This window comes from Leucopleurus acutus (genome assembly GCF_964270905.1).
Source record: "Leucopleurus acutus genome assembly, chromosome: 13".
Taxonomy (NCBI): domain Eukaryota; kingdom Metazoa; phylum Chordata; class Mammalia; order Artiodactyla; family Delphinidae; genus Leucopleurus; species Leucopleurus acutus.
In genome coordinates, this window is record NC_139155.1 from 43891608 (window position 1) to 43907386 (window position 15779).

The window sequence follows — 15779 nt, forward strand, 5'->3', positions numbered from 1 at the left end:
GATAATTTCCTTCTTCTTCTTATTCCTCACTATAAAAAGAATGCCTTGGGATTTCACCATTAAGTGCACGTTCTGTATTAGATGCTCTGTTAGCTTCATGTTTGACCTTATTCTGTGTTCCAGCTCTCTCCCCTCCACACCCATGATAGAGGCACTCATCCATCATGGCACTCGTTCCCGCTGAGCCTGATGGGACTTCATATGTGCCACAAAATCTGTTTGCCATCCTTGTTCTAAACAATAAGGCATTTGTATTTCATTTGAAGTAGGTCCCCTGACTAAGACAAGGTTCATGCTTCTAGAAGAAATAACAGTTGGCGAGAAGACTATTACAGCCAATCCCAACACGTATTTTCTTCTTCATTAGCGTAGAGTTGGCATCATGACAGTAGACAAAATCACACTGGGCAGTGATTTTTATAAAGAGAGAAGTAAGTATTAAAGCTTGGGAGAAAATAAGTAAGCATGAGTTGTGCTAACCTGAAGACTAGCATTTATCTCCAGCAAATATTGGGGCATCTATGCCCAGAGGTTTCTTCGAAGCCCTCCCTCCTTGTCCTTCTGCCTCAGTTCCTGATGCCTACCTCCCATGGTGGGCTATGTCCTCTGTCAGTCCCGTAGGTCTGAGCTCTCGCCTGCCTGAGCACCCGCTCTGTTATTCAGCAGCTTCGACTGCCACCCCTGAGACTAGCTGGTGACCAGTCGTCAGCATCATTATTATTCTTGGCACGATATCAGAATGGACCTAGAGGGAAATTTTCCTGAAAAGAGATAACACATTCGTTATTTTCTTTCATCTCCCGTTTATGCTGATTTAGGGGTAGAAACACATATTTGTTGTTTAAGTGTTTTATTTTGGTAAGTGTACGTTTGCTCATGTAATATGGATCTGGAAATGAGTCTGAAATAACTTCTGAAGCTATCTGATCTCTAACCCTTTGATTTCCATGGAAGACACTGTTAAATCAACTAGCATATAAGCTCATGGACCTATTTTTACCAACTCTGATGGCTTATTAAAAGCAAGAACATGATGTTTTAAGCCTCAGTCAAAACAGAGAAAATAAGATTTAGGTTGTTTTCCCTGTTTTTGGAGGAGGTCATTGAGAGGACATGACCTTCGGTTGACCGGCAAACTGGACCTGGGCAATCAGAGGCCCCTCCCCCCCCCCCCATGTTTGGAATGAATGTTCAGCCCACTGTTCCCACAGGGGTAGCTGTTCCGAGGGCACAAATGTGAGAGAGGAAGGTGCTGTTGAGACCATGTGGATGGTACATGTTGGATGTCATTGTGGATGTGTGATGACTTGCGGTCCTCCAAGGAATCTCTCTCAAAGGCAGAGAGCTCAAGGAGATGCTCTGGAGGCAGCTCAGTTTCCGCCATCCCCTCCCGGCATTCATTTGGGATGGGGCAGTTATCTCTCCTATGTTGCCTAAGAGCCTAGGTTCATGATGTCTCTTGACTTCCTCTCCTTCCCCAGTGGTAACCCCTCTCTGACCCTGTTTATGGCAGTGCAGCCCATAGGGTCAGATCAGGTGCAGAGCTAATCATTATGTTACTGTGAGGAAATTTTAGGGTATGAACTAGGTGGCTGAGGTTAATTACAGGCTGAGTATCTCATTACTCAGTTCAACAACGGTACTGAGCATAAAACATTCTTGCAGGCATTCCCTGTCATCACTCTCATTACTAGTCCCACAGCCAATTTCTAGACCATTTTGATTGTTTTACCCAGTTCTGAATTCTCTCTGAGACCCCTAGATTCCTGGAGACTTGGGACTTTTTGAACTCTGGGTCACAGGTCAGCCCCTTCAGCCTCCTAGTTGACTGGTGGTTAAGAGAGCTGTGAGTGAAGAGTGGTAACTGGTTAGTTAGCCATACTTTTGATGAAACATTTTCAGAAGCTTCTGTCTGAATTCCTCTCTCTCTCTGTGTCGTGTATTATTCCCACCACCTTTCACTCACAGCACTGATGAGTTGAATGAGCATTGAAATTGGAACCAGAAGACTTGAGGTTGGGTCCTAGGTTTGTCATTTACTAGCAGTTGTGCCTGGGAAATTTCTTTAAGTCTCTGAGCCTCAGTTTTCTCATTGACAAAATGGAGAAACTTTTGCCTTTCTTATTTTACAGGTTTGTTGTGAGGTCAGATTAGCATAATGAAGGCCACAGTCGTGTAGTTTGATATTTCGCCGTAGGAGGCTGTGATTCCATTAAAAAGACAGTTCTAAACACGACAGAGATTTGGCTAAGAAATGAAACACTACCGAGAGTCAAGTGAATTGCCTATGGTCAATGGCTCCTATATCTGAGTGACTTAGAATTAGTGGGGTCAGAAAAACAGTATTTTTATAAGAGCGCTATGGGATTTCCAGGTAAAACACACAATGCATGGCACATGGGACATCCTTATACTAAAAAGTTGGTCATTGTTTATCTGATCTCAATTTAACTGGGAATCTTGTATTTTACTTGCTAAAGCTCGTGATCCTACATGGGTAATTCTCACGAGCGAGCTGCTTTTGAAACTGCTGACCCACATCCTGTGTAGGGTTTGATTGAAAGCGAGGGAAATGAGCTGACTGCCTCTATAGAGGATTTTAGATGCTCCCAGGAGAAGATCATGGTCTTTTCTCATGAGAATAAAAAATCCTGCCTCACCACCTCCTCTAGGCTTGACATTTTATTCTTAGAATTGTGTACATTGCAAATGTCCGAGGGAAGGGGAGAAACTTCAGGTAAGTATCCATTATTTACATTTTACCGTAGTTGAACGACCTAAAAATAATTTTTGAGAGTAAGTGAAGAATATGAGGCCCTGAATCTCTCTGGAAAGGGGAGGATGGTGGCCTGATTTTAGTCCCAGAGCCGGGATGTGGGAAAGACTAAAGACACACATTGCCTAATCCCCAGGCCTGCCCTGGATCTGACTTGTTCTCAGTTACAGTGAAGCCCAGCCTCGTAGGTGGCCTGTGTGACCTCTCTCTGTTCAGGTGGAAGGGAAGTGGCAGGAATGGCCTTGGGGGAGCAGTAACTTAAGCACTGTAGTGCCAGTGGGAAGATCCTGACAGCGGACAGCAAAACAGCTGAGGTTTTCTTCTTGCTCTAGTTCAGTGTTGTCCAATAGAACTTTCTGCAATGAGGAGAATGATCTGCACTGTCCATTACTGTAGGCACAAGCCACAGGTCACTCCTGAACACCGGAAATGTTGCTAGTGTCACCGAAGAACTGGATTTTAAATTTTATTTAATTAAAATTAAAGTAGTTGTAGGTGGCTAGTAGCAACCATATTGGACATGTGGTTTATGGGCCAATATCAGTCTACACTAGAGTCACTCCTTGGCCGGCAACTTGTGGGCTGTGTAGACACAGTTTGCACAGTTAGAAAAACAAACTAACCTGATTTAGTTGCCAACATTTAATAATTAGAACATTTCCGATGAAAAACTTAATTTCTGGCTTCTTTGGAAAATATCAGGATATCTGAAAACACCAAGCCAACAGTCCTTTAAGGCACCGATTAACTTGAGCTTATCCGCGTTATTTTGTTTTGCTTTGTTTCATTTTACACCCCACCTGTTTTCCTCTTTTGTTTTATCTGCCTGGCTGCCACAGGAATTTGACTTGGGGGTCCCTGTTTGAGAAACAACATTTCAGTTTCACTTTTATGAAAACGAGTTAATTAAACGTCTAATTTTGAGGTGCCTTTTACAAATATCAATTAGAAGCTGCCTCTCTCAGACTGACTGAAAAAGGGGCCCACGTACAGGAAAGCAGTAGCTTCAAGCTCCACCAGAGCAGGACTGCAAACTGGATTCATCATGTTCTAAGTGGACAACTTTGCGACAGTCCTTTTGCCTCTCAGAAACTCAGTTTCTCCCTCTATAACATGAAGCCAATAATGGTAGCTACCTCACAGTGTTCTTATGAGGTTTTTCTGCAGTGAGGTGTATAAAGCACTTGATATATCCATGATCAGTAATAAGCTTAAAATTTAGAAAGTAACATTTTCATTTGAGTTATAATTCTTATACTTAGATAACATCAATTTTGGAAGAAACTGGTGAGAACTAAACAGTGCTTGGAAAAAAATGCACCTTTTTGTTAATAAATGAAAAAATACAGTGCTGCAGCCTACACAGAGGAAATAAAATGTTCTTTTCATATGTTTCCTGGGTTAAACTCATTGTCATAATCTAATATATCCCACAAGAAAATAACTGCATTTTGAGCCTGTCAAGATAAAATTGGCTTATTAACACACTTTTCCTTGCTTAGTGGCATTGTTAATTTGGAATTTGAAAGGAACCAAAAAATAGAAAAAGAAATCAAATTCAGGTGGAATTCCACATCACCAAAAGCCCTTAAACATGGGACAATGAATATAAATGTGAGCACAACAAAGGAATTTAGGAAGGAAGAAGTGAAAATGGTCTTCCTGAAAGGTACTATGTGAGGAAAGCAAAAGGAAAGAACATGTATCAGTAGAGGAGCAAAAAACAATGACAACCGCAAACTTTTGCAGAAATCCAGTGGTAAATAAGAAAAAGACTGTATGTTTTAGACTAGTGTCTACACCATCAGGAGAAGCGATGGCCAGCAGAACTTGTCAGACTTTTAAGGTTACTGATGTTTGGGAAATGGCAGGAATCTAAACTTAAGTGACTATAATCCTCTTAGGATATTTGGTTATTAAAAATTACTCAGGAAACAAACATTTGAGCATGAGCTGAATGCAGGGCGGTGGGAACAACCAGTCAGGGCTCTGCTCTCAAAGAGTTATCATCAAGTTGGGAGAGGTAGGAGAGAACAGAGGCTAGTATATGGGAGATAGATGATGACTGGTGAATTCAGAGGGGCATTGCATAGTCTTTACTTTCTAATATCCCATGTCTTTCATTTTGAAATGGAGTTTGAAAGATGAATAGATGAATGAGAGTTTACCAGGTGGACAATGGGAGAAAGTGATTCCAAGCATAGAGACCAGCATGTTCAAAGGCTCAGAGGCTTAAAATACTGAATAAAAGCTGGAGAAAATTTTATTCTCCATGATATGGTGCACAGAGAAGGTTGGTGGGATGGCTTACATTACTAGCAAAATCGTGTGTAAGGATTTTGGGATTTTGGAAAGGAGGGGGGACCATGAAGGGAAAACTGAGCATGATGTTCAAATTGTGTGCTATGTGATGTAGTTTTTCCTCTGTGCTACCCCCAGTCTAGTAATCCTGGTAGGCTTAAGAGATGCTTGATGTTTGGGAATTATTTGTGGATACCAGTCTTGGGAAGGAGCCAAGGTCATGGGACCAGGGGCAAGAGGACAGACACAAAGAACCACCAAGACCACGGCTGACGTTATGTCATTCTTGTACAAATTTTACAAAGACACATATTTGGGACTGTGTGTTGGCTTTGTGCAAAAACGAGGCGTTTGCAGCCCCACAGCAGGTGCACAGCTTTGAGGGCAAATTGCCAATGTATTGCAGCTCCCACTCATCTCCCTGGCTGCACACCCTTCTGCAGTGCACAGCCTGCTCAACCCTGTGTGGCAACCCCCATCATGAGAAAGTATGCATGGGGGACGGTTTTTGACCATCCCAGGTCATGGAAGTGGGGTTTAGGCCAAGATCACCTAATCCCTAAAGGATTCAGAGATTATATCACACATGCATATGTACAGTTTGTTCAGGGAACTCTGAGCAGATCAGTATTTTTGGAAACTATGTTTTTAAAGGACTGTATTTGTTACTTGGGGCTGCTGTGACACGTTACCAGACCTGGATGGTTTAAAACAACAAAAATTAATTCTGTCACAGTTCTGGAGGCCAGAAATCCAGAAGTTTGAAATCAAGGTATCAGCAGGGTTGGTTTCCCTGGTGGCTCTAAGGGAGTTTTCATTCCATGTCTCTCTCCTGGCTCTGGTGGCTACGGGCAATCCTTGGCAATCCTCAGCTTATAGATGCCATTCAATCTGTGCCTCTGTCTTCACATCATCTGTTCCTCTGTTAAAAGGACACATTGGATTTAGGGCTATGCCTATTACATTTCCAAAGGTCTTTTAGCACATTAGGTCACAATCGCAAGTCCTGGGTGGACATATCTTTTGGGGGCCACCATTCAACATACTACAAGGGGAGTCATGGGAAGCCATTAGGCCAGCAAACAGGCAGGAATCTCCCATCTGATATTGTGTGATCACTGCATTGCTTATTTATACAGTAAGTCCCCTACGTATGAACGAGTACCTTTCGGAGAGCACGTTCATTAAGTCCAATTTGTTCATTAAGTCCAGTAAAGTTAGCCTAGGTACCCAGCTAACACAATCAGCTATGTAGTACTGTCTGTAATAGGTTTATAATACTTTTCACACAATTAATACATAAAAACAAACACAAAAAATAAAGAAAACATTTTTAATCTTACAGTACAGTAACTTGAAAAGTACAGTAGTACAGTACGACAGCTGACGTACAGGGGCACGTTTGCACCTTTGAAGTTCTCAACTAGAAGGTTCATATGTAGGGGACTTACTGTATCAGCTTATGTCTCACTGATATTAAAATATTTGTCACTTACTTGATGTTTATTTCGGCCTAGGCAGTCTTTCTTCATTTTATACTGTGTGGCTTGGTTTTACCCTGACAAGGCAATTGTTTCAATCAGAAAAACATAGTTTACATTTATGCATTTCTTATTTCTGAAAGAGGAAAAGTCTCTGAGTTGTTGCTGGGTAGTCTTTGAGTTTAAGCCTGAATTTTCTAGTTGCCTAGATCTTGTTTTAAATTGTTGGTATCCTAGAGACATCATTTCCCTACTTATTAGTCTTTGTGGATTGATTTCCATTGAAGTATTAAAACTTTCCCACAATTGATGAATTCTCTTTGGCCCTCTGTATTTCAGAATACTCATAGTCACATGAGCATTCTGAAACACAGAGGCCCATGGGTTTTAAAATTGGAATAAAGAAAAGGCTCTTTTTCTGAAATGGGTTTAATTGCAAAACAAAATAAATTCCTCTCTCATGGAATTAAAGAACGTTAGAGGCAAAAGGTGCTTGTAGATTAATCTAATCTAGCTCACACATTTTACAGACAAAGAAACTGATGCAATAGAGCTTGGCTTGTCAAAGATCACACAGCCAGAGGGTGAAAGAGAACCCATTTACTTTTACTGCTTACATTTGTAACAGTTGTGAAAATTGAATGCATAGGTAGATACTCTAATGAAATGAAAACTAATTTGAAACAGGCATTTCTATTTCATAAGGATGCATCTAGAATAACCCACCTGGTCTCATGTTTTTTCAGTCACTTAATTCCAAAACCTGAAGATGTTCTCTCTCCTATATTACATCACTATTTAGCATCTTTCTAATTAAATATATCAGTTGAATTAATGAATGCTTTGCTTTTTTGACATTATTTTCTTTCCTTCTGACAATATCTTCCAGTATCTTCTGTTGAACTCCCCTTTATTTGTCCTAGCTTCCTTCAGCTCTTTATTTTCTCCTAAAATCTACCTAATCTTTTACTATTTTTCCTTCCATGGAATAAATGGGAAGGTCAGAGTCCAGGGGTAGGGGGAAACATGGAGGAAAGATGGAAGGGAATAAAGGGAGGGAGAGAGAAATAAGATTCTTCCTAACTTTATGCTTCTTCTGTTTTCAGATGTCAATATTCTTACAATGTTATGAATTAAAAAAATGAAGCTAAGTGTCCACCAACAAGAAAGTTGTTAACTAAGTGGTTCTCAAATTTTGGTCTGTATTAGAATCTCCTCTGAACACTCTTAAAAATATGGATGTTTGAGCCAAACACTAGATCTTCTGAATCTAAATATGTATAGGCTTGGACACTGGCAGCAGGACAATCACCAAACTTCACAGGTGATCCTAATGTAAACTGCAATTTGTTAATTAATACATTAAATTACTTCATGATACAGTCATACAGAAGAATACTATGCAGCCATCAGAAAAGATAATGTAGATCTATATGAATTGACAGTGATAAGTGTCCATAATATGGGAGTGAAAAGGTCAGGTTAAAGAATAATACATTTAAGATGATTTCATTTATTTTTGTAATATATATCATACGTGTAACATTTGCAATATATAGTATATTATGTAATATGTATGTATATAAGTATAATAACTAAAAAAATATAGAGCCAGTGTTCTATGGTGGTGTTAAGAGACTTCTACTCTTTGTTCAATATATTTCTGTTTTCCAATTTTTATAATGAGTCTATTATGATCCATGGATAATTGGGGGAGAATATCAAAATAAGAAACTGCCTAGAAGCTCCTGTCCTTAAATGACAACGTCAGGGAGGCTTCTGCAAAGGGTTAAGTTAATTAATACCATTTAAATAATTTACTACGGTGAAAAATGTTTTATTCATCTCTTTTCCGGCTTACTCTTTCCAAATATTCTAAATCCCGGATAGCACATGTTTAACTTATACTGTAAATTAACCCTTTCATCTAGAACAGGGAAGAATACAAAATTCTCTGCCCATCTTACTCATTGTGGTAAAAGCAAAAACTCTTAATGAGGTCAGTTGATCAGCTTCTATGAGTGAGAAAACAATAAAATGGTCATCTTTCAAGGCAGATACACTGGGTCACAGGCACTAGTGAAGTATTTTACCATGTACTAACACTATAGTATCTTCCCGTTGCGGAGCACAGGCTCCGGACGCGCAGGCTCAGCGGCCATGGCTCACGAGCCCAGCTGCCCCGCGGCATGTGGGATCTTCCCGGACCGGGGCACGAATCCGTATCCCCTGCATCGGCAGGCGGACTGTCAACCACTGCGCCACCAGGGAAGCCCCATTGAATGTTTAAAGAAACTTTTTTAATATATCAATTGATCATTTCTCATAGATAGAGGTATAGTTAATCATTTTGGGTGCCTGAGTAAAAAGTTTAGGAAAAGTTGACTTACATATTTTTATTTGCAAAGTAAATAGCTTCCCAGCTTTTTCTGTGTTGCCACTAGTATGGACTAGTAGTGCCTATTTATGTTTCTCTGTGCTGTTTCCTCCTGCCTTTTATCCATCTTCCCTACACACACCAGGGCCACATGAATAAATGTCTGTTCAAGATGGAAGTTCATAAATAAGCGACTCTCGCGATTTACTCATGTTACATGGTTAGTATTTCTCACGGAGCAGTCAGTGAGCACCTCTTACTGAATTAGTACAGTTCTCAGAGTTATCTTTATGGTACTGCTATTGTTTCTGATTTGTTCTGTTTAAGCACTTTCAGCTCAGGGATATTAAGCCAAAGACAGGCTTGAGTATATTGTTATTGGTTATTAACATTAATATTTTCTAAAAAACATTAAAGTCAATTATAGGAATATGGAAATATGGAGGTTTCTTAAAAGTTATATAAGGTTCCTGATAGTAAATGTTTTATGTATATGATATATATATAATAATATAATAGATGTATAGTATGGATGTATATATACACATACAACACATTTATACACACCATATGTATGTATATTTATTCCCTCTGTGAATAGTGTTACATTTTTCTTTTACAGGGTATGAAACTTAAAATATCTAATATTTATTGAGCACTTACTATGTTCTAGGTATGCTGTCTCATTTAACCATCATAAATGTCTAAATATAATTTTCAAGAAGCTAAAGACATGATTATCATTCCAATATAGTACAAACACATGCTAAAAGATTTATTAACTCATTAATGAGAGAGTCAGCAAGATAATAAAGCTGTTCAAGGAGTATATTGAAGAACTGTGTATTTATAGGCATTTAAGAGGAATGTTAGAATAAGATTGATCAATAGGGCAACTTAAAAACCAAAAAAACCTTTGGGGCCATCTTTTCCACCCAACAGAAATTACTTGTGGTTCCGCTTCAAGTTAGCACTTATATCCAAAGAGTCTAAGATCTTTTTGTTTGTTTGTTTGTTTACAATGACAGATAATTTATTATTCAACAAAAACTGAGGCATAAGGACTCAAGTAAAGAAATTAACAGAAAATATTTTACAAGGGACCTTGAAGACAGAGCCCAACTAAAACAAAACTAATGCTTTACCATATACTACAATAGGGATTGAAAAAACAAAGTTTTCCATTTCACAAGGAGTCTAAGATCTTAATTCATGTACAAATCATGCAAAAAGGGCTGTGCAAAAGTCAAACAAAGGAATGTTACCGTAGATAACGAAATAATCTGTGAGTGGGCTGATTAAACAGTGCCCCAGTATGATACTGAAAGCACGTGCTGAACTCTTTGCCTTATAGACAAGTTTTAGATAATATCTTTTAACACACCCCGTTGTGTAAATACTTTTATTATCCTCATTAATTTGGTAGAGTTAAGAAGATAAGTCAGATTCAAATATGCTAAATCACATCTATTTTATAAGGCAGTAAAACAATCTGTTTTTTGGGGGTTTTTTGACTGTGTTGGGTCTTCGCTGCTGCACGCGGGCTTTCTCTAGTTGCAGCGAGTGGGGGCTACTCTTTGTTGCAGTGCGCAGGCTTCTTCTTGCAGTGGCTTCTTTTGCTGCAGAGCATGGGCTCTAGGTGCGGGCTTCAGTAGTCGTAGCGCGTGGGCTCAGTAGTTGTGGCGTCTGAGCTTAGTTGCTCTGCAGCATGTGGGATCTTCCTGGACCAGGGCTCAAACCCGTGTCCCCTGCATTGGCAAGCGGCTTCTTAACCACTGTGCCACCAGGGAAGCCCACAATCTGAGTCTGAGCAGGTCCGCTCTATTCTATATTCCCATCAATAAATTGAGAATAGCTATAGCCATAGAGTTTCATATTTATTACTTAGCTTTTGTCTTGTTTGACTGATTTTGCATTGTTGTATCTGTGATTTTTTTTAACAGAATTGCTTAAACAATGTCATTTATTTATTTATTCATTCATTCATTTATTTATTTATTTGCTGCACAGCACAGCATGCGGGATCTTAGTTCCCTGACCAGGGATGGAACCCGTGCTCCCTGCAGCAGAAGCCCAGAGTTTTAACCACTGGACCGCCAGAGAAGTCCCTATCTGTGATTTTTAAATGACAGGCCATGCCAAATTTTGGTGGGTAAACAGAATATTAATATAGAGTTATATCTATAAAGATTTAAGTTTGTATGCCTATGTACATTTCTCTAAATATCTCCTTCAAATTGTAAATTAATTACAAATCATGTGGCTCTTTTCACTTCGCCAAAACCCTGGGTCACTTAGCCCAGTTGATTATTTAATGTATTGTATAAATGAGGTCGATATGGATTGCTTGACTTTAACATGAACAAACTCTTCAATGACCACTGCCTGCATCCCTAAACCGATTGGTTAATTCACAAATATGTATTAGTGGTGAGAAGAGAGTAAAAGCCTACATAGAATGTTTTCTAAAGATGCAACCCATCCTCACTCTTAGAAAAACAAATCCAGATACCTCACTTTATCAGATTTTATATATTTGGGATAAGGCATGTCAAAAACTGTACTAAGGATGGATACAGGCCTTTTTTGATAAGAAAAAGCTCTCTTATGACCCTTTATAAAAGATCTTAGTTATGCTAACCCACTTCTATGATTCCCATGTATCTTAAAGACCACAGCGTTCTTCAGACTATTAATTAATTATAAAATTATTATTGATGATGACTATTATTTGTATTTGATGTTCTGATTTACCATTTACTGCAAAACTTGTAGGACTAGATTTTCACATTCAGTTTTTGTTGTCATTAATGTTGTTTTTATTGAAAATAGAGAAATCAAAGAAGGATTAAAGTCCCAGGCCTGGGTACATGATTTATGATGACAGAAAAGTTTGATGGTTAGTTGTCCTGAATCATAAAGCACTGATTCTCAACTCTCAGAATAGTATTTAAATCTCTTAACCCTGCTGATACGCAAAAAAGCCAGTGCAAATTAGTTGCTCAGAGCTTTACATATTTCTCCATATGGATTCTTAGACATTTGCGGAACATACCTGAGTAAGGTCTGTCCTCAAATACATTTATTTGGCTCTTGTCTAATTCTATTTATATAACACTGTTTCCCCAGGTGTCCTCAGAGCTCTAGCTATTTAGACTCCCTCTTTTCTTAATACTGGCGCGATCTCTGACCTCAAATATGGTGAAAATCAGCATTCCTCCTACACTGCTGAAGACTTTCTAGGGGCTTATGCTTTTCAAAGTCAGGGCTTATGCCTTTCAAAGTCAGGTTCTGTCCCAATTTGTGGTTTAGGATGAAATTTGTTTTTTATGTCTGTCCAACTGTAACTCTTCTTTACTCTCAGGCCTAACAGGAAGCAGGAAGCAGAGGTTCCCCTCCTTTAATCTCTCCCACCCACTCTATCCAGTAGCATAAGCACAAGTTTTTCTGAAGGATTGGGGTAACACAGAACTGCGTGTACAGAGCCTGTTCTTCAATTCTGCGTCGTCCTCGTCTTTTTTCTCCTCAAGGCTCAGCTACCCAGCCTTTTCTGGGCCCCTGTATCTCTCCTCAAATTCTTCACTCTTCCCACTTTCTACCCATTCCTGGGTTCCCTCGCCCTCTCCATTATTCTTAGTTTGTTATGAAAACAATTTTTTTCTTTAAATCATTTTTCTTTCTTTTTTCTTTTCCAACCCCCTTTTCTTCCGCCAGGGTGACCTACCAAGAGGCTTTGCTAAACAAGAGTTTTCTGCCTAAATTCTGCCACCAGCTAGTTTTTAAATAATTAAAAAAGAAAAAAAAATATACACACACACACATATAGTTACAAAAATTTCAACAATAAATCAATATAAAAATTTATAAATAAATTTATAAATTTATTTGTAAGTTTATAAAAATAAAAGAATAAATAAAAATTAAAAATAAAATACATAAAAATAAAATAAATAAAAAGAATGCAGAGAAAGTATGATTTCCTTTTATCCCATACTGCAAAGACCCCTATTCTTACATGATTCTCTTTTCCAAAGGCCCCTCATGGCAAATTTTTGGGTGCTTAAGTATGTGTATAACTCCACTTTTCAAAAAATAGAGCACTGTGTATCTTCCATTTTCTCCTCCAGATCTACTCTCTACTTTCGCTCCCTGATCAGAGCTCCGTAATGGATTTATCCTTGGACTCCCTCACTTCTGGCTTCAGGTTGGAAGATCTAAGTGGGAGAAGAGAGAGGTGGGCCTTGGCCTGGCTTCCTAAGGTCCCCCTGGTGTCTCTCTCCAACTACCCTCTCTTTCCAGTTCTGGTAACTGGGCCTTTCCTTCACCTCTTCAGGCCTATTGGTGGTTACTGTGCCTTGCAGTACTATCTCTAGAGGTTTCTCCACACCCCACCCAGAACTTATAAACAGTTTCCTTTGAAAACTCCTTAGATATTCAGTTTGAGTGTTGCCTCCTAGAATCCTAAAGATGTAAATGGGAGCACCAAATGCACAATTTTCTGGAGCTTTAGATGTCAAGCTGTATCAACACATATGAAACTTATCTTAGGCCTTTGCAAGCATAATTTTCAATTGTGCTGATTTGATTTATCTACCCAATCACTTACTGTTGGCAGTTAGGTTGTTTCCAGTCTCCCTATGTTTATAATGTTGCTGCAAACATATAGCCTTGTGTTTATATCTTTGCACATATGTACAAGTAGGACTGCAGGATAATTTTTTAACTTAGTAATTGCTCTACCAAAAACTATATGCATTTAAAACATTAATAAAATGCTGACAATTGCCCCTTTAGAGGTTTGTACAAGTTTATACTGCCACTGATAGTATCTTGCCAATACAGTTTATTCTTTGCCAAACCAGTAAGTGGAATATGGTATCTCATTGCCATTTTAATTCACATTTTTAAAATTTTGAGTAAAAGATAAAAACTTTCTATTTAAAACTATTTTTTGCCATGAGAACTTCCTTTCCCTATATCTCTTATTGATATGTAAGTGCTTTTTTTATACTAATAGAATTAATCCTTTGTTTCTTTTGTGCATTTCAAATATTTGTTTTCAGATTGTCCTTGATTTTTAACTTTGCTTACGGAACATTCCAATGAACAAAATTGAAATTTTGTTTAGCAACATTTCTCAATCATTTCTTTTAATGTCTTAGTTAGAAAGACCTTCCTCATTCTGTGACAATCAAAAATTCACCTTTTTTTCTTCTAGTATTTTTTACCATTTCACTTTTTATATTTAAAAAGTGAAATTTTTTAAAGTGGAAATTTTTAGTGTAAAACATTTTACACTAAAATGTTTTACACTAAAACATTTTAGTGTAAAAATGTTTAGTGTAAAACATTAACGGCTCTAGTTTCTTCCAGATATTAGCATTGTTCCTTCTCCATTTAATGACTAATCTTGTCCATTTTTCATGACTTGAAAAATGCTACTTTTATAGGTATTGAATTTCCACTTTCATTTGAGTCTAATTCCAAATTTCTATTTTGTTCCCTTGTTTTGTTAGCCTAAGTTATTAGTTGTAATAGTTTATGTTATGTTGTAATATAAATTATTCTTGAAATATCAGTTGATTAATAAAACAAAGGTTCATTTCTTGCTCAGACTTCATGTCAGTGTGGTTCGGTAGGTTCAGATAGGTGTGGGGTGGGACTTTGCTCCACATGGTGACTCAGAGATCAAGGCTGATGGATGCACCACCATCTTATGACACCAGAGATAATCTCTGGAGTCTAAAATATGATCAATTTTATAAATGTCCCATAAGCACTTGAAGCAAAACCATATTCTTTATTACAGAGTATGGAGTTTCATATATATACTTTAGTTAAACCTATATTATTAAGTATATCATTTTGTTCCTCTATATTTCTATTCAGGTCTACATGACTATCTTAGGCTTAGAAGAGCAAATTAAAGTATTTTTCTTCTCTTCAATTTTTCTTATTTCTTTAGTTTTGGCTGAATAATTTTTTTTCAATACTTTTTAATTGAAGTATCGTTGATTTACAATGTTGTGTTAACTTCTGCTGTACAGCAAAGTGATTCAGTAAAATAATTTTTTAAACATAACTTCTCTAAATTAAAAAAATTATTGAGTTTTATACATATTGTAAAGCACACACATATTATGTGTAGAGACTGATGATTCTTTTTTTTTTTTTTGCGGTACGCGGGCCTCTCACTGTTGTGGCCTCTCCTGTTGCGGAGCACAGGCTCTGGACGCGCAGGCTCAGCAGCCATGGCTCACGGGCCCAGCCGCTCCGCAGCATGTGGGATCTTCCCAGACCGGGGCATGAACCCGTGTCCCCTGCATCGGCAGGCGGACTCTCAACCACTGCGCCACCAGGGAAGCCCTTGTTTCCTTTTTATGCCTTGTTGTACTAGGTAGAACTTCCAGTATGATGCTGAAAATGTGTGGTGAGAGGGAACACCTTTGCCTTGTTCCTCATCTTAGTGGGAAAGCTTTGAGTTTCTCACCACTAAGTATGATGCAGATGTAGGTTTTTTTGTAGATAGTCTTTATGAAGTTGAGGAAGTTTTCCTCTATTCTTAGTTTACTATGAGGTTTTTTATTTTTTATCATTAATGGGTGTTGGATTTTGTCAAATGCTTTTTCTGTATCTATTGATATCATCAGTAATTTTTATTTTTTAGCCTGTTGATGTGATGGATTACATTAATTTGTTTTAAATATTGAACCAGCCTTGCATACCTGGGATAAATCCCTCTTGGTCATGGTGTATAATTCTCTTTAGACATTGTTGGATTTGATTTGCTAATACTTTGTTGAGGATTTTTGCATCTTTGTATGTGAAAGATATTGGTCTGTAA